At 43.1% G+C, this 26,269-nt stretch overlaps 1 long non-coding RNA gene across 1 annotated transcript in view; it reads right to left on the bottom strand.

The window, feature by feature from the left end:
• Positions 1–26,014, bottom strand: part of LOC135228900 (uncharacterized) — a 47,710-nt gene extending 21,696 nt beyond the window's left edge. Inside the window, exon 1 of the long non-coding RNA XR_010319759.1 lies at positions 25,709–26,014. This is a non-coding gene — a long non-coding RNA (uncharacterized LOC135228900). The remainder of the gene's footprint in view (positions 1–25,708) is intronic.
• Between the last annotated feature and the right edge of the window lie 255 nt (positions 26,015–26,269).

The following is a 26,269-nucleotide window of genomic DNA, read 5'->3' as shown; positions in this document are numbered from 1 at the left end:
GCTTTGGACAGCAGCAGCTCCTGTCCAGGCATAAATGATCCATGGACTTTGAATACCTTTCCCCCCTGCATGGACCTGTGTGGGCCTATATCATAAGAATAGGCCCTTGTTGGCAGACTACAACAGTTTCAGCTGTGCGGTGGAGAGGTGGGTGTTTGATGACTGACACCACTTTGCCTATAAAACAGGGTCCTCACCTACCCACATCAGGGGCCTAAGGTCTGGTGGCTCCATTCAGGTCACCCAGCCACCCACGACAGGGGTCCAAGGATAACTGGTACCTCCTAGTCCTTACAACCAAAAGCATTGGGTGCCCATGGTCTGTCTTCAGAACCCAACCACGTGTACGCTCTAGGGAACAGGGATGCGCTTTCCTCAGAGTCATTTGGGGGACGGTTCTCAGCCCCCTGCCTTACTCAGAGCGTGACCCCCTGCTGCAGTCAGATACTGATACCTACACAAATCACCCCTGCCCCTCTAAGACTGTAGGACAGAGCCTGTACCACACACTTGATGAACAGCTGCCTGGACACCTGAGCTGAATCTATACAAGAAAAGTGAATGGACTCCGAGACTGATATACCTGATAACAGCTGTAACCATCTGGTGACAGGAAGTCAGAGCTTCAAAGGTGAAAATAATCAAGCTACCTCATTCACACAACCCATTCAGGCATAACAAAACAAAACAAAGCAAGAAGCTAGGATACAGTAAACAAACATAAACTAATACAATAACTTATAGAAGGCTTGGAGACAACTGTCAATATTAAGTCACATAAAGAAACAGATGATGATTGCCTCAACAAGCTCTCAAAACAAAGAATCAAAGGATCTTCTAGATGAAAGTGCCTTCCTGGAATTACCAGAGTCAGAATACAAAAGATTAATATACAGAACCCTTCAAGACATCAGGAAGGAAATCAGGCAATATGCAGAACAAGCCAAGGAACACACAGATAAAGCAACTGAAGAAATTAAAAAGGTTATTCAGGAACATAATGAAAACTTTAATAAGCTGGAAAAATCCATAGACAGAGACCAATAACAAATTCAGAAGATTAACAATAAAATTACAGAATTAGAAAACTCAGTACAAAGTCATAGGAGCAGAATTGAGCAAGTGGAAGGCAGAATTGGTGAGCTTGAAGATAAAGCACTTGGCACCAATATATTTGAAGAAAAATCAGATAAAAGAATTAAAAAAAAATAAAACTTAAGAAACATGTGGGACTCTATCAAGAGAAATAACCTACAAGTGATTGGAGTACCAGAACAAGGAGGGATAACAAAAAATACAGAGAGAACTGTTGAAGATTTGTTGGCAGAAAACTTCCCTGATAGAGTGAAAGATGAGAAGATATCTATCCAAGATACTCATTGAACTCCACATAAGGTAGATTTTAAAAAGAAAGTCACCAAGACATATTATAATCAAACTTGGCAAAACCAAAGATAAAGAGAGGATTTTAAGAGCAGCTAGGGATAAATGAAAAGTCACCTACAAAGGACAGTTGATAAGAATAAGCTCAGACTACCTGACAGAAACCATGCAGGCAAGAAGGCAATGGGATGACTTACATAAAGCATTGAAGGAAAAAAATTGCCAGCCAAGAATCATATATCCAGCAAAACTATCTCTCAAATATGAAGGTGAAATTAGGACATTTCCAGATAAACAGAAGTTTAGGGAATTCGTAAAAACCAAACCAAAACTACAAGGAATACTAAAGGGAGTTCTTTGGTTAGAAAATCAATAATATCAGGTATTGACCCAAGACTAGAACACTGGATACAGCAACCAGATGTCAACCTAGACAGGGAAATCACAAAAATAAATCAAGATAAAAAAACACTTAGAACAGGGAAACAGTGATGTTATTACGTAAAAGAAGACAACATTAAAACAAGAAAGAGGGCCTAGGAAATGTAGTCATAGATCTTACAAATGGAGAGGAAGAAAAGGCAATATAAAGAAATAAAAATTAGGTTTAAACTTAGAAAAATAGGGGTAAATATTAAGGTAACCACAAAGTAGACTAACAATCCTACTCATCAAAATAAAACACAAGAAAAAAATACAGACTCGGCAGAAACAAAATCAACAACAACGAATAAGAGGAAAAGACAATATATAAAGATAAACTACTCACCACAAAAAATTAAGTGGGAAAAAGAAACTGTCACCAACACACAAAAAAGACATCAAAATGGCAGCACTAAACTCATAACATAAAAACATACCTATCCATAATTATGCTGAATGTAAATGGACTAAATGAAGCAATAAAGAGACAGAGAGTGGCAGAATGGATTAAAAAAAAAGATCCGTCTATATGCTGCCTACAAGAGACACACCTTAGACTTAGAGACACAAACAAACTAAAACTCAAAGGATGGAAAAAAATATATCAAGCAAACAACAATCAAAAAAAAAGCAGGAATCCCACTTTGAAGTGTGGCGTCTGGGGTCTTAAATGCTAACAAGCGGCCATCTAAGATGCATCAATGGGTCTCAACCCACCCGGATCAAAGGAGAATGAAGAACACCAAGGTCACAAGGTAATTATGAGCCCAAGGACAGAAAGGGCCACATGAACTAGAGACTTACATCATCCTGAGACCAGAAGAACTAGATGGTGCCCGGCCACAACCAATGACTGCCCTGACAGGGAGCACAACAGAGAACCCCTGAGGGAGCAGGAGAACAGTGGGATGCAGACCCCAAATTCTCATAAAAAGACCAGAATTAATGGTCTGACTGAGACTAGAAGAATCCCGGTGGTCATGGTCCCCAAACCTTGTGTTGGCCCAGGACAGGAACTGTTCCAAAAGACAACTCATCAGACATGGACTAGATTGGACAAAGGGTTGGAGAGAGATGCTGATGAGGAGTGAGCTACTTGTATCAGGAGGATACTTGAGACTATGTTGGCATCTCCTCTCTAGAGGGGAGATGGGAGGGTAGAGGAGATTAGAAACTGGCAAAACGGTCACGAAAGGAGAGACTGGAAGGAGGGAGTGGGTTGACTCATTAGGGGAGAGTAAGTGGGAGTATGTAGTAAGGTGTATATAAGTTTATACATGAGAGACTGACTTGATTTGTAAACTTTCATTTAAAGCACAATAAAAATTATTAAAAAAAACAGCAAGAGTGGCAATATTAATTTCTGACAAAATAGACTTTAAAGTTAAATTCACCACAAAGGATAAGGGAGGACACTATATAATGATTAAAAGGACACTATACCAGGAGGATATAACCATATTAAATATTTATACACCCAATGACAGGGCTACATAAAACAAACTCTATCAGCATTGACAAGTGAGATAGGCAGCTCCACAATAATCGTAGGAGTCTTCAACACACCACTTTTGGTGAAGGACAGGACATCCAGAAAGAAGCTCAATAAAGACACAGAAGATCTAAATGCCACAATCACCAAATTCACCTCATAGGCATATACAGAACACTCCACCCAACAGCAGCCAAGTACACTTTCTTTTCCAATGCACTTGGAACATTCTCTAGAGTAGACCACATATTAGGTCATAAAGCAAGCCTTAGCAGAATCCAAAACATTGAAATATTACAAAGTATCTTCTCTGATCCTAAGACCATAAAAGTAGAAATCAATAACAGAAAAAGCAGGGAAAAGAAATCAAACCCTTGGAAACTGAATAATACCCAGCTCAAAAAAGATGGAATAAAGAAATTCATAAAATCCAATGAGAATGAAAACACTTCCTATCAGAACCTTTGGGACACAGCAAAAGCAGTGCTCAGAGGTCAATTTGTATCAATAAATGCACACATACAAAAAGAAGAAAGGGCCAAAATCAAAGAATTATCCCTACAACTTGAACAGAGAGCAACAAAAGAAACCCTCAGGCACCAGAAGAAAGCAAATAATAAAAATTAGAGCAGAATTAAATGAAATAGAAAACAGAAAAACAATTGAAAGAATTAACAAAACCAAATGCTGGTTCATTGAAAAAAATAACAAAATTGATAAACCATTGGCCAAACTTACAACAGAAAAACAGGAGAGGAAGCAAACAACCCAAATAAGAAATGAGATGGGCGATATTACAATAGACCCAACCGAAATTAACAGAATCATATCAGATTACTATGAAAAATTGTACTCTAGCAAATTCGAAAACCTAGAAGAAATGGATGAATTCCTAGAAACACACTACCTACCTAAACTAATACAAACAGAGGTAGAACAACTAAACAGACTCATAACAAAAGAAAATTTTGAAAAGGTAATCGAAAAACTCCCAACAAAAAAAGCGCTGGCCGGGACGGCTTCACTGCAGAGTTCTACCAAACTTTCAGAGCAGAGTTAACACCACTACTACTAAAGGTATTTCAAAGCATAGAGAAGGACAGAATACTCCAAACGCATTCTATGAAGCCAGCATATCCCTGATACCAAAACCAGGTAAACACACCACAAAAAAAAAAAAAAAGAAATTACAGACCTATGTTTCTCATAAACTTAGATACAAAAATCCTCAACAAAATTCTAGCCAATAGAATTCAACAACATATGAAAAAAAGAATTCACCATGACCAAGTGGGATTCATACCAGGTATGCAGGGATGGTTCGACATTAGAGAAACAATTAATGTAATGCATCATATAAATAAAACAAAAGACAAGAATCACATGATTTTGAAAAAAAAATCACATAATTTTATGAATTGATGCAGAAAAGGCATTTGACAAAGTTCGACACCTATTCATGATAAAAACTCTCAGCAAAATAGGAACAGAAGGAAAATTCCTCAGCATAATAAAGGGCATTTATACAAAGCCGATAGCCAACGTCATCTTAAACGGAGAGAGTCTGAAAGCATTCCCCTTGAGATCGGGTACCACACAAGGATGCCCTTTATCACCACTCTTATTCAACATTGTGCTGGAGGTCCTAGCCAGACCAATTAGGCTAGATAAAGAAATAAAGGGCACGCAGATTGGCAAGGAAGAAGTAAAATTATCTCTATTTGCAGATGACATGATCTTATACATGGAGAACCTTAAGGAATCCTCAAGAAAACTACTGAAACTAATAGAAGAGTTCAGCAGAATATCACGATGCAAGATAAACATACAGATATCAGTTAGATTCCTCTACACCAACAAAAAGAACATCGAAGAGGAAATCACCAAATCAATACTATTTACAGTAGCCCCCAAGAAGATAAAATACTTAGGAATAAATCTTATCAGAGATGTAAAAGACCTATACAAAGAAAACTACAAGACACTACTGCAAGAAAGTGGAAAAACATACCTTACTCATGGATAGGAAAACTCAGCATTGTAAAAACGTCTATTTTACCAAAAGCCATCTACAGATAAAATGCAATTCCGATCCAAATTCTAACGACATTTTTTAATGAGATGGAGAAACAAATCACCATCTTCTTATGGAAGGGAAAGAGGCCCCATTACTGAAAAAAGAAGAACAAAGTGGGAGGCCTCACTCAACGTGATTTTAGAACATATTATACCGCCACAGTAGTCAAAACAGCCTGGTACTGGTACAACAACAGATACATAGACCAGTGGAACAGAATTGAGAATCCAGACATAAATCCATCCACATATGAGCAGCTGATATTTGACAAAGGCCCAAAGTCAGTTAAATGGGGAAAAGACAGTCTGTTTAACAAATGGTGCTGGCATAAGTGGATATCCATCTGCAAAAAAATGAAACAAGACCCATACCTCACACCATGCACAAAAACGAACTCAAAATGAATCAAAGACCTAAATATAAAATCTAAAATGATAAAGATCATGGAAGAAAAAATACGGACAATGCTAGGAGCCCTAATACATGGCATAACAGTATACAAAACATTACTAACAGTGCAGAAGAAAAACTAGATAACCGGGAGCTCCTAAAAATCAAACATGTATGCTCATCCGAGGACTTCACCAAAAGAGTAAAAGGATTACCTATAGACCGGGAAAAAGTTTTTAGGTATGACATTTCTGATCAGTGCCTGATCTCTAAAATCTACATGATACTGCAAAAACTCAACTACAAAAAGACAAATAACCCAATTAAAAAATGGGCAAAAGATATGAACAGGCACTTCACTAAAGAAGACATTCAGTGGGAGAGGGGTATTCACTAATTAGACAGTAGATAAGAACTACCCTAGGTAATGGGAAAGACAACACACATTACAGGAGAGGTCAGCACAACTGAACTAAGCCAAGACCAAAAAAGTTTCCAAATAAACTGAATGCTTCGAAGGCCAGCGTAGCAGGGCGGGGGTTTGGTGACCATGGTTTCAGGGAACATCTACTCAATTAGCATAATAAAATCTACTCAGATAACATTCCGCACTCCACTTTGGAGAATGGCGTCTGGAGTCTTTAACGCTAGCAAGTGGCCATCTAAGATTCATCAATTGGTCTCAACCCACCAGGAGCAAAGGAGAATGAAGAACACCAAAGACACGAGGTAATTATGAGCCCAAAAGACAGAAAGAGCCACATAAACCAGAGACTACATCTTTTTTTTTTTTTTTTACATCAGCCTGAGACCAGAAGAACTAGAAGGTGCCCAGCTACAACCGATGACTGCCCTGACGGGGAACACAACAGAGAACCCATGAGGGAGAAGAGCAGTGGGATGAAGACCCCAAATTCTCGTAAAAAGACCAGACTTAATGGTCTGACTGAGACTAGAAGGACCCCGAGGTCATGGTCCCCAGACCTTCTGTTAGCCCAAGACAGGAACCATTCCCAAAGCCAGCTCTTCAGACAGGCATTGGGCTGGACAGTGGGATAGAAAATGATACTAGTGAAGAGTGAGCTTCTTGGATCAAGTAGACACATGAGTCTATGTTGGCATCTCCTATCTGGAGGGGAGATGGGAGGGTGGATGGGGTCAGAAGCTGGCCGAATGGACACAAAAAGAGATAGTGGAGGGAAGAAGCAGGCTGTCTCATTAGGGGTAGAGCAATTAGGAGTATATAGCAAGGTGTATATAAATTTTTGTATGAGAAACTGACTTGATTTGTAAACTTTCATTTAAAGTACAATAAAAATTTTTTAAAAAGTAACCTTATTGGGCTCAGGGTGGTGAATTAACCTTCACAAAGTCACACAGCTTGTAGGTAATAGAGCCTGATATCCAGTCTTGTATTTTTTTTTTAATTGTGATAAGATACATGTAACAAAACATTTGCCATTTCAACATTTTTATGTGTACAACTCAGGGACATCAATTACATTCACCATATTGTAAAATCATCACCACTATTTGTTTCCAATTTTTTTTCATTACCCTTAACAGGAACTCAGTATTCCTTATCCAGTCTTCTTTTAAAGAAAACCATCTTAAACCTCCAAAAAAAAAAAAGTTACCAAATAAAGTAAAGGTAATAGAATATAGTTACCATTTTAATCTTTCCAGAACATGTTATCATACCCAGTTTTCTGATACCACTCTTACTGCCTTTGGTAAATATCTCTAGCTGTGGGGTTCTGGGGTGACTGGCAACAATGACATCCCACATACCACCTTTGGAATTAATACATAACCTAGATTACAGCTACTCTACTTCCTCCTGGACAGAGCAATCTTCTCAAGGAGCAGACATGTGACCCAGATCTAGCCAAATGGAGACCTTTTCCAGAATTTTCTAAAGAGGAAGTAGAAGAGTAGCTTTAAGAATGTAATCCTGGGCTCTTTATTGCACTTAATATGTACTAGAAAACCAAAAAAGAATACACTCAGCACTTCTCAAGCTGAAAGAACTGAAGAAAAAATTCAGTCCTCGAGTTGCAATTTTAAAGGATTCTATGGGCAAAATATTGAATGACGCAGAAAGCATCAAAAGAAGATGGAAGGAATACACAGAGTCACTATATCAAAAAGTATTGGTCAACTTGCAACCATTTCAGAAGGTACCATAGGATCAAGAACTGATGGTAGTAACGGAAGAAGTCCAAGCTGCACTGAAGGGAATAGTGAAAAACAAGGCTCCAGGAATTGACAGAATACCAAGTGAGATGTTTCAACAAACAGATGCAACACTGGAAGCGCTCACTTGTGTATGCCATGAAATTTGGAAGCCAACTACCTGGTCAACTGACTGGAAGAGATCCATATTTGTGTTCATTCCAAAGAAAGGTGATCCAACAGAATGCAGAAATTATCAAACAATATCACACACAAGTAAAATTTTGCTGAAGATAATTTAAAAGCCGTTTCAGCAGTACATCAACAGGGAACTGCCAGAAATTCAAGCAGGATTCAGAAGAGGATGTGGAATCAGGGATATCATTGCTGATGTCAGATGGATCCTGGCTGAAAGCAGAGAATACCACAGAGATGTTTACCTGTGTTTTATTGACTATGCAAAGGCATTCGACTGTGTGGATCATAACAAATTATGAATAACATTGCAAAGAATGGAAATTCCAGGACGGTTGTTTGTGTTCATGTGGAACCTGTACATAGTCCAAGAGGCAGTCATTCGAACAGAACAAGAGGATACTGTGCGGTTTAAAATAAAAAAAGGTGCACATCATGGTTGTATCCTTTCACTGTACTTATTCAATCTGTATGCTGAGCAAACAATCTGAGAACCTGTACTATATGAAGAAGAACACGACATCGGGATTGTGGAAGACTCATTAACAACCTGCAATTTGCAGATGATACAACCTTGCTTGCTTAAAGTGAAGAAGACTAGAGGCACTTACTGATGAAGATCAAAGACTACAGCCTTCAGTATGGATTACATCTCAACTAAACCCATTGCCACCGAGTCAATTCATTTCAACATAAAGAAAAACAAAAATCCTCACAACTGGACCAATAAGCAATATCATGATAAACGAAGAAAATATTGACGTGGTCAAGGATTTCATTTCACTTGGGCCCATAATCAACACCCATGGAAGCAGCAGTCAAGAAATCAAATGATGTATTGCATTGGGCAAATCTGCTACAAAAGACCTCTTTAAAGTGTTCAAAAGCAAAGATATCACATTGAGGACTAAAGAGCCGATGTATTTTCAATCGCCTTATATGCATGTGAAAGTTGGACAATGAAGAAGGAAGACCGAAGAAGAATTGATGCCTTTGAATTATGGTTTTCGTGAAGAATATTGAATGGACTGCCAGAAGAATGAACAAATTTGTCTTGGAAGAAGTACAGCCAGAGTGCTCCTTGAAAGCAAGGATGGCGAGACTTGTATCACATACTTAGGGCATGTTATCAGGAAGGACCAGTCCCTGGAGAAGGATATCATGCTTGGTAAGGTAGCAGGTCAGCAAAAAAGAGGAAGACCCTCATCAAGATGGATTGACACAGTGGCTGCAAAAATGGGCACAAACATCTCGGGGGACATCTAGCTCAGCTGGCATAACATAGTTTATAACATAGCTTATAGTTTATAGTGTCTGGGGTCTTAAAAGCTTGTGAATGGCTATCTAAGACACTCCACTGATTCCACTCCTTCTGGAGCATGAGAGAATGAAGACACAAGGGGAAGATTAGTCCAAAGGGCTAATGGACCACAACTACCACAGGCTTTACCAGACTGAGTTTAGCACAACTGGATGGTACCCAGATACCACCACCAACTGCTCTGACAGGGATCATAACAGAGGGTACCAGACAGAGCTGGAAAAAAATGTAGAACAAAATTCTAACTCACAAAAAAAGACCAGACTTACCGGTCTGACAGAGAAAGTAATTCAAACCCCGAGAGCAGGGCCCCTGGACATCCTTTTAACTCAGTACTGAGGTCACTCTGACTCAACGGCAATGGGTGTTGTTGGAGTGGGAGGTCACTCCTGAGGTTCACCCTTCAGCCAATGATTAAACAGGCCCATAAAACAAACAATAATACATGTAGCTCAACCACGTATACAAGACTAAATGGACACACCAGCCCAGGGGCAAGAACAAGAAGGCAGGAGGGGACAGGAAAGCTGGATGAATGGAAATGGGGAACCCAAGGTTGAGAAGGAGAAAGTGTTGACACGTTGTAGGGCTTTGGCAACCAAGGTCACAAAACAATATGTGTATTAATTGTTTAATGAGAAATTAAGTTGCTCTGTAAACCTTCATCTAAAGCACAATAAAAAAAATGGCTCAAACACAGCAAAGATTATGAGGATGGTGCAGGACCCAGCAGTGTTTCGTTCTGTTGTACACAGTGTCGCTATGAGTCAGAAGTGACTTGACCACACCTAACAACAATGATGTAAAAAATTATATCAAAATTCAGCAGCATAAAACAACCCCTTTACTATGTTCACAGATTCTGTTGGTCAGGAGCTCTGACAGGGCACAGTGGGAATGACTTGTCTCTGCTCCGCAACATCTAGAGACTGGAGAACTTAAGGGCCAGGAGTGATTCTATGGCTGCAAGCTGGGATCACCTGGAGGCATCTTCACTCACATGTCCAGTGGTTGATGCTCACTGTTGGCCAGAACCTCAGCTGGAGCTATCGGCCAGAATGCCTTCATGTGGCCTCTCCACGTGCCTAAGAGCTTCCTTCCTCACAACATGGCAGCCTCAGACTTCTTCCATGGTAGTTTAGGATTCCAAATGCAATATTCAAGTGAACAAGGTGGAAACTGTATCACTTTTTATGACCTAGCCTTGGAAGTCACATAGTATCACTTCCAACGCTCACCTAGATTCAAGGGCAGAGAGCATAGACTCCATCTTTGAATGGGAGGAGTATCAAAGACACAGTGTAAAAAGAGTGTCTGGGATGGGAGATAATATTGTTGCCATTTTCAGAGAATTATAATCTGCCATTCTCTTGGTTGCCATATTCCCTGTGAGAACAAGGACAACTTCCTCAGTGATGGAGTATGGAGAGAGGATCTGGCAGGAGTATATATATAAAAAAAATACCCTGTGACAATGCCTTAGGCCCTGGTTCCTGGAACCATTCCTTGGATGTTGAAAGCTTCCCCCAGAACATTCCCAGACATTTGACCCAAAAGATTTCCTTTCTTGCTTATACAATTTTAGTTGGTTTTCTAACACTTGCAGCCAAGAGTTCTGACTGATAATTTTTATTTTGAAATAAATATTGATTTTGAAACTGAGAGACAATTTCCTTCATTCATTTGTTCGTTCACTCAGCAAATATACATACAAATGTGTATACAAGGTAATGTGCTAAGTACTGTGAGGGGGAGAGCACAGTGAGTAAGACACAGCCCTACCCTCAAGGGATTACAGGCTATTGTTGTTGTTAGCTACCTTGAGTGGGCCCCAACTCATGGGAATCCAATGCAAAACTACATCAGGCTGTTGTGATCCACAGGGCTTTCACTGGCTGATTTTCCAAAGAAGGTGGTCAGGCCCTTCTTCCTACATCTTAGTCTGAAAGCTCCACTGAAACCAGGTCAACATCATAGCAATATGATAGCCTCCACTGACAGACGGGTAGAGGCTGCGCATGAGGTGCATTGCCTGGGAATTGAATTTTTTTTTTTTATCCTGGTGGTGTGGAGACCTTGGTGGCGTAGTGGTTAAGTGCTAGGGTCGGCAGTTCGAATCTGCCAGGTTCTCCTTGGAAACTATATGGGGCAGTTCTACTCTGCCTTATAGGGTTGCTATGAGTCAGAATCGACTTGGTGGCAACAGATTTGGTTTTTTGTTTCTTTTTTACCCAATAGAAGGTGAGAATTTTCCCACTGAACCATCAATGCCCTCCTTTACAGGCTATTAAAAAAAAAGGCTATTAGGAATGATAAATTCGATAGACTGGAATATTGTTCAGCAAATATTCACTCACCTCTTCCTTCCTCCTTTTTTACTTTTTTTATATATACATATATTTTTATTGTACCTTAGATGAAGGTTTACAGAACACACTAGCTTCTCATTAAACAGTATACATTGTTTTATGGCATTGGTTAACAACCCCACAACATGTCAACGCTCTCTCTTCTCGACCTTGGGTTCCCTATTACCAGCTTCCCTGTACCCTCCTGCCTTCTAGTCCTTGCCCCTGGACTGATGTGTCCCTTTAGACTCGTTTTGTTTTATGGACCTGTCTGATCTTTGGATGAAGGGTGAACCTCAGGAGTAACTTCACTCCTGAGCTAAAAGGGTGTCCGGAGGCCATACTCTCGGGGTTTCTTCAGTCTTCGTCAGGCCAGTAAGTCTGGTCTTTTTTTGTGAGTTAGAATTTTGTTCTATATTTTTCTCCAGCTCTGTCCGGGACCCTCTATTGTGATCCCTGTCAGAGCAGTCAGTGGTGGTAGCAGGGTACCATCTAGTTGTACTGGACTCAGTCTGGTGGAGGCCGTGGTAGATGTGGTCCATTAGTCCTTTGGACTAATCTTTCCCTTGTGTCTTTAGTTTTCTTCATTCTCCCTTGCTCGTGAAGAGGTGAGACCAGTGGAGTATCTTAGATGATCGCTCACATGCTTTTAAGACCCCATATGCTACTCACCAAAGTAAAATGTAGAACATTTTCTTTATAAATTATGTTATGCCAATTGAGCTAGATGTTCCCCGTCCTCCCTCCTCTTGCGGTGGGTGGCATACTTCCCTGCCTTACTGACTTTGGATTTGGCCATGTGACTTGATTTCAGCCAATGGAATGAAAGCAGAGGTGACAGCAGCAAAGACTTTGAATGTGCTTAAACCATCGGCCTGCCTTTTGCTCTCTAGTGATCTGCCATAAGAAGAGAATGCTGCAGGAGGCCGCCGATCCAAGGAGGACGAGGAGCCATGTGGGGCCGATCTGAACTCATCCTGCAGAGTCCGGCCAAACTCAGCTGAGATCAACTAAACCCTAGCCAACCTGCTGACACATGAGCAAGAGATAAATGTGTTAGGCCACTGGGTTTTGGTGTGTTTAAAACTTCTGTTGCTACTGAAATGGAAAAACTTATCATCAACTTCATATGGAAAGGAAAGAGACCTCAAAGACACAAAGAAATACTGAACAAGAAGAAGAAAGTAGGAGGCCTCACACTCCCCAATCTCAAAACTTACTATACAGCCACAGTAATCAAAACAGCCTGGTACTGGTTCAATGATAGACAAATTGAATAGAATTGAGAACCCAGAAATAAATCCAACCATTTCTGGGCAGCTGATTTTTGACAAGAAGGCTTTTAAAAGCTTTTAAGTGGCCATCTAAGATAAAACTATTAGTCTCTATGCATCTGGAGCAAAAGAGAAAGAAGGAAACCAAAGAATCAAAGAAGAAACTAGTCTACAGGACTAATAGTGTACACGTACCATGATCTCACCTACCTTGAGACCAGAAGAACTAGATGGTGCCTGGCTACCACTACTGACCTTTCCAACCAGGGACACAATATATGGTCCTGGATAGAATGGGAAAAAAATGTTGAACAAAATTCAAATTACTTAAAAAGGCCAGACTTACTGGATCAGTAGAGACTAGAGGAACCTCCGAGACTATTACCCTGGGATACCCTTTAAACTTGGAACTGAAACCACTCCCAGAGTTTACCAATTAGCCAAAAGACAGAGTGGATCATAAAATAAATATCACCCCTGAGTACTATGCTCCTTGAAACAAACATCTAAATGAGACCAAAGAGTCAACATTTACCCTAGACCAAAGATGAGAAGGTAAGGAGGAACAAGGAAGCCAGATTAATGGAAAGAGAAGAACCAGAATGGAAATGAGAATGCTGACACATAGTGAAAAGTATAACCACTGTCACTGAATAACATGCATACCCCGTTGCCATTGAGTAGATTCCAAGTCATAGTGACCCTATAGGACAGAGTAAAACTGCCCCACAGGGTTTTCAATGCCATAAATCTCTACGGAAGCAGATTGCCACATCTTTCTCTCACAGAGTGGCTGGTAGGTTTGAACCACTGGCCTTTCGTTTAGTAGCCAAGTGCTTAACCACTGTGCCACCCAGGCTCCTTGAATAATATGCCTAGAAATTGTTAAATGAGAACCTAATTTGCTATGAAGATTTTTTCAAAAATCACAATAAAATATTTTTTAAAAAACTTACTTGCAAAGTTATCTCAAGGGTTAAATAATTTTTGTAAAAAAAATTGTTACACAGCATTATTTCAGCAATAGCTGACTAATGTGATAAGTAATGAAGCAGATTACTACACCACCTAGACAAAAAGCTTTTTCTCCAGCTGAACTTTATTTTGCCAAAGATTCCAAATATATATATAACTCCTTCTTTTCTAACAGTTAAAAGAAGAGCCATAAATTATTTTGATTATCTAAGGTACTTGACAGAGATGGGACGGTTTCCCCAAACACACTGCATATGTTTTTACCTTCAAGAGGATTATTACTATTTTTTAGCCTAAGCAACATACTAAGTGATGACCTGGGGCTCCAGGAAGTGTGATTCATGCCCAGAACCCTCAATACTAGGCTCACCTGAAGACCTGCCAGAGCAATGGTTAATCGTTCCGCTGCTAACTGAAAAGATTGATAGTTCAAACCCACCCGCAGCTCTGTGGGAGAGAGACCTGGCAATCTACTCCTGTAAAGATTTCAGCCTGGAAAAACCCTATAGGGCAGTTCTACTCTGTCACATGGGGTCGCTGTGAGTCGGAATGGACTCGACGGCACCCAACAATAACAGAGTCGCCTAAGGACCATCAGACAGATGAGGTCATGAGCTAAGAATGTCTGAAATATGTGAAAGGACTGTGAGTAATTCTGTAATTATGCTGGTGATTAGAAGCCACAGCTCACAAACTATCAATAGCAGGTACGACGGTCCCTACATATTTCCAAACTGAAATTGTGTGGTCCTAGTATGACCAGTTGCTTGTTTCTGACCCTATGAATCTGCTCACAAAGTTGGAGGCATGTCGTAGACCCAACAGGGTTCAAACACTGGTAACTGCATTTATCCATTCTTATTTTTCTGATAGCCTGCCAGGATCCAAGATTTATAATCAACTGCATGGTATTTTGAGCATTAGTTGAAATTACACTTTATACAGCCTCCTGATCATCTGTTTTATTTCATTTGGGCTCACCCGTTTCCATTGCATCTGTAAGCAAAGGTCACGACCTCTTTTGAAAAGGGCTCAACTGAAGGGAAAATAGCAAGGCTACGTGTTGAAGTAAAAGAATTTGGTTCATAAAATAAAACTAAGGCGACAGAAGGCAAAGGGAGTTTCCGCTGTTTGAAAAGGGGCTTTCTCAGCACAAGCTTGAAAAAAATGTTGATGATTTATGCAAATTAGAGAGGAAATGTGCCCCGAGGGATCTTGGCACAGAAACTCAAGTCGGAATTCTGGATTCGAGGCTGGCTGTGTCTCCAATTCACTCTGTGACTGGGGCTGAGCCATTTAACCTCTCTGTTTCTAAATACCCTCATCTATAAACGCCGGCTAACAGCTCTGTTCTTCCTGCCCCTGAAGGGGATGCAGTAAAAATGAATGAAATGTCGGTGAATTACTTCTAAGAGCCATCGATTAGAAATACAGCATATGGTCTTAATGAGAGCTTGTTTCTGCCACAAAATTTTCCCCGCACCCTATGATCACTCCAGCTAGAGTGCCACAGACATCAACTTCTCCTCTCTTCAGCCATCTTCACATGCCGCTCTGAAAATCACAGAGGTCTTTAATACAGAACTACTGCCTGCTCTGGGCAGGCATTACGAGGCCGTGGCTTCTGGCTCTTTTCTACACAGAGCCAGGCAGCCTGGACCAGGCAGCCTGGTTTTTCTGAGGCAGTGGGGATTGAAAATATTCTGTCCCATTGTCAGACCATGTGTTGAAACATGTGTCAGATCACGTGTCCTGATCATTGCTTCAGAAAATATGGTCGCTCACACCTTCATGGGAAAGGAAGCACCTGCTTGCTGACTAAAGTCCTCTTTAGAAGCGGATGGGAATAAGCAATAAAGCCATAGAGAGACCAATCAATTGATTGAACAGTAGATACATAAATGACGGCGGGGGGGGAGGTGAGCGCCGATTCGATTAAGCCATTACTAGGTGCTGGAGGTGGGTGGGGAGAGTTATCTGTTTATTAAGTAGCTAGGCTTATGTCAGTGTAAAAACGAATTAGGGAACCCAAAGACAGGAGGGAGAGTGCTGCCGGGCGAGGGAGTAGTTGATGTTAGAGATGATGGAGTGGTACAGCAGCTTGGAAAAGTTGGACGTTTGGGACACCTTTAACCTCTGCCTCATAGGAATCAGCCTTGGGCTGTTGACCCTAGTTCTCCTTCCCCCTTGTGGGGATGGAGGTCAGACACCACTCTCAAGCCATTTTTACAGTCAGGCACTGGGCTAAAGATGGAGGATATAGAAAGTAATAGGACAATGTCCCTGGCCTCAGCAGCTTGAAGTCTAGCTATTGTTGTTAGCTTCTGTCAAGTTGACCCCTGACTCATGGGGGCCCCATGCACAATGGAACACAATGCTGCCTGGTCCTTCGCTATACCCATGATCAAATGTGAATAGGACTGGTGTGATCCACAGGGTTTTCAATGGCTGGTTTTTAGAAGTGGATCGCCAGGCCCTTCTTCTTAGTCTGTCTTAATCTAGAAGCTCTGCTGAAACCTGTTCAGCATCGCAGCAGGAATCAAACTTGGGTCTCCCGCATGGAAGCCTAGAATTCTACCACTGAATCAAACACCAATGCCCTCATGCTTGCAGTCTAATGGGAGAGAAAGACAGGTAACAGTTAACAAATTGAGGGCATGCATCCTAGTGTAATGAGAGCAAGTACAGCTTATGGGAACTCAGGGAAGGCTTCACAGAAGTGGTGACAAGGTAATGGAGTATTGAAGGATGAGTAGGAGCTCAGCAAGGGGACTAAAGAGGAACCATTACAAGCATAGTGAAGAGCCAGTGCAAAGAGCCACGCAACGGAGCAAACTATCGGCTGCCCACCCATATCCCTCCACCCACCCTGGAAGACTCCTGAAAAGACTTCCTAAATGTGATGAGGACTTCCTGAAACTTCATCTGAGGGTGTTCTCTGGCCTCCGAAGCATGCTCAGTTGGCTGCCAGATGTGGAGGCAGGTCCTAAGTGCTTAACTCCCCAGGAATAACCCTTAACTAATAAGTGATGAAGGAGCCCTGGTAACGCAACAGTTAAGCGCTTGGCTATTAACCTAAAGGTTTGTGGTTCAAACCCACCCAGCGGCTCCATGGGAGAAAGACCTTAAAATTTACTCCCATAAAGATTACAGCCTAGGAAACCCTATGGGGCAGTTCTACTCTGTCACATGGGATCACCATGAGTCGGAACCCACTTGATGGCACCCAACAACAACGAGGGATGGGAGCAGTGGTGTTCTGGTTCTAGTTCCCGAGAGCCGATTGTCAAATATTCCGAAATTTGGCAAGCTGTTTGTTAAACCATTGGTAGCCTGAAATCAGCCTGGTGGGACTATTTATACCTGGTATAATTATACCATTTAGACAATGGTATGATTGGGGCTTTTTTTCCCCCTGTCTCTCCCCGAGAGCTGGTTTACCAATGCACTATTGGAAGGGAGTTGGTGGATAAATACCCCAGCTTCCTCACCCCTCACTGAGACAATTCTGAGGGGTATGCTACACAGGATCCCAGGAGATCTCCAGCAAGATTGAGCTCCAGTTACTCATATTGGTAACCTGCTCACTATTGTTGTTTTTGTGTGCTGTTGAGTTGATTCCAATCCATAGTGACCCTATATGACAGAGTAAAACTGTCCCCTAGGGTTGCCTAGGCTGTAATCTTTATAGGAGCCGATCACCGGGTCCTTTTCTCCCATGGAGCAGCTGGTGGGTTCGAACCACCAACCTTTGGTTAGCAGCTGAGTGCTTAACCATTGTGCCACCAGGGCTCCTTAACTGCTCACTAATTCCCCCTTTATTGACTTTCCTTCCTTCCTTGTCTTGATTCCCACTACCTCACTGTGCTTCCTGGGAGCACCTCTCTTCTACCCAAAAATTCTCGGCTCAGGGTCTGCTGTAAGATGCATTAGGGGCAAGCAGAAGAATGATTACGGAGGGCTATTATACCATGAAGAGGGCGTCAAACTTAAGGCATTTCAAGGTTTTGAAAGAATTTAAACAGGGAAAGGGTGGCAAGATCTGGTTTTCATTTTAGGAAAGTCACCCCAGCCGCTGTATGACAGATAGATGCAATGGGAGTCAGGGAGAGCCAAGAGGTCAATGAAAGAGTCCAGGGAAGAAATTATGACGGTATCAGAAAACCACAGAATGTACCAACCACACAGAACATGATGGGAGTTGTGCTTGGCACAGCTCAGGGTTTAGACAGAACCATGAGTATGGCCAACATTGTAAAAAGAGGAGGCTGGGGGAGAAATCCAGAGAGAGAGCAGGAGGACAGGACACAAAAAGGACAGTGTTAAGGAAGCCAGGAGAAAGACAGTGTCAAACAGAAAGTATCACCAGTGTCACAGGCCAAAGCGAGGTAGTTAGGAGAATTAAATAGGTTAAGGGTTTAGTATCTAATATAAACTCCTCATTGAATTCTCACAAAACCCTACATTAATTTTTCTGTGGCCTTGCTAAATTCATTCATTAATTCTTGTAGTGAGATTGTAGATTCTTTTGGATTTTCTATATGCACAGCCATATCATCTCCAAATAATGATAGTTTCATTTCTCTTTCCAATCTGGATGCCTTTTATTTCTTTTTCTGGTTTTATTGCATTGGCTATGACCTCCAGTATAATATTAAACAGAAAGAGTAATAGTGGGTATTCTTTTCCAGTTCCTGATCTCAAGGGGAAAGCTTTCAATATTTCACCATTAAATATAATGTTTGTTGGGATTTTTTTTTTTTTTGGTACATATTCTTTATAAGATGAAGGAAATTCCAGTCTCTTCTAAATATGCTATGTGTTCTTACCATAAATGGGTGTTGTATTTCTGGTGTCTCTGCGTGACCTGGAAGAAGTTACTTAAACTGGAAGATCTGGGTTCAAATTCCACCTATACCATTTTCAAACTGTGACTCTGGGCAATTTAACTAAGTTTCCTCATATATAAAATGAAGATAATTATAGTAACTCTCTCATAGAAATCTGATGCTTTCTATAAGTTCAAGAGCCCATGAGGTTGGTTTTGAACCAGGACTACAGTTTACTACGTAAAGCTCAGGGTCTTAGTCTTCAGATACTCTGTAGGTGCTGATGTTCCCAAGAGCCTTTCCATCTCCTTCTTGTTCCTCACATAAGTTTTCCTGAAACACTTCTGATAATGAACAGGGATGGATCTGAGATCTTCCATCCACACAGTCACACTTTGCCCCCCAGGCCTTAGGGCACAAACATGTGAGTGGTTGGTCCACTGTGGCAGCTGGTCTTTAAAGATGCCCCACCCCCTATGAACCATGCCTCCTGATCTTCACACCTTTGTGTAGTCCCCTGCTTTTGAATCTGGGTGGGCTTGTGACTCTCTTATAACTAAGTAAATTGGCAGAAGTGATACCACATGACTTCTAAGAGTAGGTCAGAAGAAACTTTTTAGCTTCTGTCTTGGTCTTGTGCAACACTCTCTCTGCAAGACCTGAACCCCCATATAAGAAGTCCTACTAGCCTAAGACCATCATGCTGGAGAGGCCACAGGTAGGAGCTACAGTCTTTAATGCCAGGTGAGCCCAGCCTTCCAGCCATCACTACCAAAGTGCAATACATGGGCATGAAGCTTGCTTGGACCCTCCAGACCAGCAAACCCCCTACCTGAGTACCCCTGAGTGACCCCAGTCAACCCCACATGGAGCAGAAGAACCCTGTCCCAATTCCTGATCCACAAAAATCATGAGATCTATTAACATGGTTGTCATTTTAAACCACTAAGTTTTGGGGTTTTTCATTAAACAGCCATAGACAACTGGAATATCCAATTTATGGGTTACTCTTTAGTCGTAGAAATGCGCTCAGCAAACCTGGTGAGTGCTTAAACCCATGAATCCATCTTGTCTGACCGTATTCTAACCACTTGAGTTAACCAGATTCAAATAAGTTGTACTTAAGTATTGAGAACACAGTGAGAGAAGGAAGTCATTTCACTCTAAATTTCCTATATGCCTTTGTGCCTTAAATCTTTCTATTAACAAAAAGAAGCATAAACAGATAATCCTCACAGCAACCTACAATGTTGTTACTACTTGTTGCTGTTGGGTGCCGCCAAGTCGATTCCAACTCATAGCGACCTCATGTGACAAGTAGAACTGCCGCATAGTTTGTTTTTTTTTTTAATCTTTACAGAAGCAGATTGCTGGGCCTTTTTTCCCTGCAGAGCTGGTGGGTGGGTTTGAACAACCAACCTTTAGGTTAGCAGCGAAGCACTTATCTGTTGCTCCACCAGGGCTCCTTTTGGTACTATTAGGTCTAGTGTGTTAAGGCTGAGAAAACAAAGGCTCCAAGAACTAACCTGCCCAATATCACACAGCTAGTTAAATGGCAAGATTGGGATTGAAAGCCAATATTATGAACTGCAAACCAAGCTCTTTTTTTCTTATCTTGGTGAGGGAACTTTTAGTTGGCAATAAGGGAAACTCAACTGGAGTAGCACAAGGACCAAAAGGGAGTTGATTGGAAGAACATGAGAACAAAAGAGTAGCCAGGCCTCCCCAGGATAGGACATGGGGACTGAAACCCTTCAGTAGCCCATTTTAGCCCTCTTTTTTTTCTGGAGCTACATGTGTTCCTCAGGAGCTCTGTTGTTTCTTGTACTTCTGCTTTATTTTTCTCTCTCTTTCTGCAGACTGGCTTCCCCTAGCCTGCCATACAAAGACTCAAACACAGTGGCCCTGCTGTCAGGGCTGATTATATAATTTATGGGGTCCTGTACAAAATAAAAGAGTCTCAAGGAGGCACAAATGGTTAAGAGCTCAGCAACTAACTGAAAGGTTGGTGGTTCGAATCCACCCAGAAGCACCTTGGAGGAAAGGCCTGGCAATCTACTTCCAGAAAATCAGCCATTGAAAACCCTATGGAGCACAGTTCTCCTCTGATGCACACGGGGTTGCCGTGAGAGTCAAGAGCAACTGAATTGATTTGTTTTTTTTTACAAAATAAAAATGTGGGGTCCTAGCCAGGATGAGGAAGTCAATCTCCCCTTCCCACAGGCCCATCGCCCTAACCCATGGCAGACTGGCAACCGCCAAAGGATTGCAACTTCCACACTGGGACACACTTGATACTTGGACCCATGGTGGTTGAGAGGCTCCCGTTAAATCTGCAACCAAATGCACTGTGACCTTGCCAGCTCGGGGTGGAGAAGACTGTCACTTTATCCTATCCCAGGATGCCGTGGGACACACCTGAGCCTAATCCTTTCCATACTAGCACCCAGGCCCCCACCAGGTACAGAGGGTATCTGGGAGCCCATCCCAGGAAGGAAGGCCAGGAGGCAGGGGGAGATGGGACTGCACATGAGTCAAGGCTCCAAGTCCAGGTGTGTGCTTCATTGTCCCAACAAACTTCACTTAGAAAACACACATGGAAGATACAATTGTCCAGAATTTCAACACTGCAACAGTAGAGCATTAAATCCTAAGCCTGGGGCCCGTCCAAGTGAGGAACCCTGTACAACTGCACTAGTCCATAACCATGAAGCCGGCCTTGCCCTGACTGACCAGCTTTCTCTCTCCCAATCGATCCCCGGTTCCCAGGAAAAAGAACTGACCTGGCTCAGCTAGGGACTGGTACACTTGCCGCTACAGCAACATAGAGGCTGCTGGCCTCCCAACTCCAGGGAGGAGATAAGAGGCAGTTCCCAGAGAACAGGGATGTGAACCAGGAATAGACTCCAAGATCTTCTACTAAAATTTCTCCTATCACATACTAAGTCCATGGGTGGTGCAAACAGTGAACATGATTGGCTGCTAACCAAAAGATGGGAGGTTCGAGTCCACCCAGAGGCACCTCAGAAGAAAGGCCTGGTGATCCACTTCTGAAAAATCAGCTATTGAAAACCCTATGGAGCACAGCTTTACTCTGACATACATGGGGTCTCCATGAGTCAGAATCAAGTCAAAGGCAACTTTTTTTTTTAACCACATAGTAAATGTTTTCACACTATCCATCATACACTTTATGTGAGTATATGGGCAGAGGTGGCTGGTGAAAAAAAAACAAAACAAAACAAGAAGACCCGTTGCCGTCAAGTTGATTCCAACTCATTGTGACTCCATGTGTTACAGAACAGAACTGCACCACAGAGTTTTCTTGGCTGTAATCTTAATGGAAGCAGATCTACAGGCCTTTCTTCCATGGTACCACTGGGTGGGTTCAAACCACCAACTTTGAGGTTAATAGTCAGGTACAAACCATTTGCGCCACCTAGGTTACCTACCCAATATCCACCCTTGGTAATTTAATTGAGGCAGCAATGTACCCAAGCTAAAAAATAACACTTCTCACCTCCCTTGCAGCTAGAACGGGGCCCTGGTGGCACAGTGGTTACGTGTTTGACTGCTAACCAAAAGATGCGCAGTTCGAATCCACCAGCTCCTCCTTGGAAACCCTATGGGGAAGTTCTACTCTGTCCTACAGGGTCATTATGAGTCGGAATCAACTCAATGGCAATGGGTTTTACGTTGTTGTTTGCTTTTTGCAGCTAGAGGTGGCTAATGAGACAGAAGTGGAAACCATTGGGTGGAACTTCTGAGAAACCTTTTTAAAGGAGGCTGACTCAGCTGGGAGTGCCCTTGGCCCCTTGTCCTTCCCCTTCTTGCTGCCTAAAGGACTTACAGCAGTGGGGTGGCATGATGAGATGGAGGAGATGAGTTTGGGAAGGATGGGTTCAGTTGTTCAGGGAAGAGTCCTCAAGGCCTTGAATTAAGGCAGTAGGATGAGTAAGAGGACAAGGTAGATGTTAAGGAGGTAGAAGCTACAGGATTTGACCTTTGGTGTACCAAGCAAAGCAGAATGCAGGCTCCATGAGGGCAGGGACCATACATCTCTTTTGCTTACCACTGCATACCGAGGTGGGCACAGTGCCTGGCACAAAGTGGGTAATCAATAAATGTTGTTCAACAGATGAATGAAGAATGGATGAAAAGTGCTCACTAAGTCCTTCTGGGGCTTTATTCGTAATCAGAAGCAGGTTCAAGGGGTCAGGAACATCCATCCCCCAGTAACCCCTTGCATCCAGGCAATGATTCCCAAGTATGGTTCCTCTTGCTCCACACCACCTGTATGCGCCTGCCATTCCCACGCTCAGACCCAGGCTGGGGTTTTCTTGGGGCCTGGGGGGAAGAGAACCATTGGAGTGCCACCCTGCACTGAAAGCTTTTCCAAACTCTGGCTCCGGTGTGGTTTGCAGGCCAAGTTAATGCCACTGTTTCCACAACATCACTTCCTCTGCAGCGTGAGAAAAGAGGAAGAAAGCTCACTATGTGACTCTCCTCTTCCCCCAGGGAAAGCACAAAGCTGTTGGAAACAATAAAAGCAGGCCTGTGTAAAGGGGAGACTTTTGTCTATGTAGTCAGGGGTTGCTGCGCCCGCGACTTCCTGCAGGGACCTTCGGCAGCTTTGCAGATAAATAAATGCTCACATTCAGAATGACCAGCCTAGAACACTTTTATGAGCCTTCTCTCCTCCCCAGGCTGTACACAGATAATAAATCAAATTAGCATCCTGAACATCCAGTTCAGCATCACTTGTCACCAGTCCCCTCTGCACAAGTGGCAAGTGAGTTGTTCTCAGCTACGATCCAGCAACATGGGATTAAGGCCTGTGGCCTCCTTGAAAATTATCTGGTACTTCCAACCTGGGTTGGGCTACAGGCCGAGGTCACAGGGTCCTGCTGGCCACCCCAAACCAGACTGTAAAAGAGACAGCCGAAAACCCAACCTTATAATCAAGACTGGGTTGTAGCTTAGAGGAAAATTGTTGTTAGCTGCTGTTGAGTCGGCCCCCGACTCATGGTGACGCCATGTGTTGCAGAGTACAACTGCCCCATGGGGTTTTCTTAGCTATAATCTTTATGGACGCAGTTTGCCAGGCCTTTCTTCCATGGAACTTCTAGGTGGGTTTGAACCACCAATCTTTAGGTTAGCAGTTGAGCACAAACTGTTTGTGCCACCCAGTCTCCTCAGAAGGAAAATAAATGTTTTCATTTCTTGGTTAATAATCTCAGTAGGAACATGTGCCAAAATACACAATGGTCAGGAAAAAAAAGGGAAGAAAGGAGAGAAGGAAAGGAGGAAAGGGGGGGACTAACAATAATCCAAACAGAGAATAGTTATTTTCTTACTCCATGTTCTGTCTAGTAGTGTGTCTTACACCACAGAGGTATTCAACAGATGTTTGATGAATCAAATTCGAAGGGAGAAAGTTTACTTTCAGGGAACCTGAAGTGAAATTTGCTCCCATTTAAGGTTGCCCATGTAGTGACATAGAAGGGATAAGTTGGTGTAGGTTTAAAAAATGAGGGGGGAGGGAGATAACAATATGATATAAAAATACATTCTATTGGACTACCTAAGTTTTTTTTCCATTGCATCCTCTTTTGGCCACTGGAAGGAGCAGAACAGCACAGAGCACCAGTGACAGCTTTCCAAATAGCTGACCAGCATCTCAGGGCTGTCAGTCTAGGTAGATGACTGCCTTCCATGAGATGTGACCTCACAGCTGGTGAGGGCTGCAACTCTGAAGCAAGCTGCAAGGCTTGTGGTGTCTCTTCTGTGGTTCATGAATTAAAAAATAACCACGGAGCTGCAAGCCCTGCTCCCCTGACCCCACCACCACCAGCCTGTCGCAGGAAAGCCAATGAGCCATGTTTGGTGTGTGTCCCCTCTTGCCACGTCTTCATTATTCCCTCCTGACTGCCCGACCCTGAACAGAAGCCTAAAGAGCAGGAACAGAGTGGAAAAAAAATGGGTGAGGTCAAGTAGAAGCTGTTTTGGGGACTCACTCCAGTAAGTTCAAATGCTTCCAGGTTGATTGGCTGGGGGGGTAGGTGTGTGTGGGGGGGATTAATATGTTTAAGAGTTTCCTGTTAACTGCAAACACTCAAAAAAAAAACTGCTAGAGGTGTTATTAAGGTAGGAAAATCCTCTTAGAAGGAAATGGTTTGGGCTGTTTTCTCTAAAACCATTTGCCATCAGTGATTCTACCAATCATTTATTCAGACACCCCTGCATTCCATAGTTGCTTATTGAGTGTCTACTATGTGTCAACCATAAGGCTACACTACATCCGAGGAAACCCTATGGGGCAATTCTGCTCTGTATTATTGGGTCGCTATGAGTGGGAATCGACTCGATGACAATGCACTGGGAATCGAAGACTGGTCTGTACTTTGATTCCAAGGTGAGCTCTACGGCACAATGTTTAACCACCCTGGACTCTGAGATACCTGAGCTCTAATTCTCTCTAAGTCATTTAATCCGCTGGGTGACCCTGAACAAGTTACATAACTGAACTGTCTCCATGCCTCAGTTTCTTGATCCGTAAAGTTGGAGAGCTGATGAAGTACTTACCAGAGAGCCTGGAAGTGGGAGCTACTATTATTTAGCGCAACACCACCACCCCACCCCCAACTCTGCCTGGCGCCTAGTCCACTGTCTGGTGGTATTTCCCAGACTGGCCAGGCCCTCTGCCTCTAGGCCGTGACCCTGAAAATCGAGGCAGACTCTAGAAATGGCAGCATGTGCGGGTGGGCTTTCTTTGCGCGTGGCTACCCGCGTTTCCCCAGGGCCTCAAGATAGTCTAAGAACTCACCTCGGAGGAGGGAAAGGAGCTTGAAGTGGCTCTTTCGATCTGAGACACCCCTCCCGGGGAAATCACCCCCTCCCCCACCAGCCCAGCGCCGAGTGAAATCTTAGAAGCCGCCGCTACTTGGTTTGAGCGGAATGCCGGAGTAGGAGGAAGCCGGAGCTGGTCTGCCCGAAGGTCAGCGAGTTGTTTTGAGTTCTCGTACCCGGAAGGGGGGGGGGGCGCAGGGAGGAGAGGACGCCAAGGCCCGAGAGACCCCGCGTCAGAGCAGAAATTGTTTGTGCTCCGGAACAGGCAGCTCAGCGGAAGCCGCAATGGGGGCGGGTCACGTGCGGCGGTCGCAGCGCAGCTGGCGGGGGAGCCGGGCAGGGACAAGGGCCGGGCCGGGCCGGGCCGGGCCGGGCGGGGGTGGTGCGGGGCGGCGGCTTTCGCAGCCGATGGTGGAACCGGCGTCCTCTGGGCGCTGGGTGCGAGCGGCGCCCCAAGCCCGGAGCTAAGGCGGCGCGCGAGTTATGGAAGGGCTGGTGTAGGGGCCAGGGCACTCGGTGCTCCGCGTGGTGCGGCACC

Source organism: Loxodonta africana, chromosome X (assembly GCF_030014295.1).
Source record: "Loxodonta africana isolate mLoxAfr1 chromosome X, mLoxAfr1.hap2, whole genome shotgun sequence".
In the NCBI taxonomy this organism is placed as follows: Eukaryota; Metazoa; Chordata; class Mammalia; order Proboscidea; family Elephantidae; genus Loxodonta; species Loxodonta africana.
This window is presented reverse-complemented; position numbering and strand designations above follow the sequence as displayed.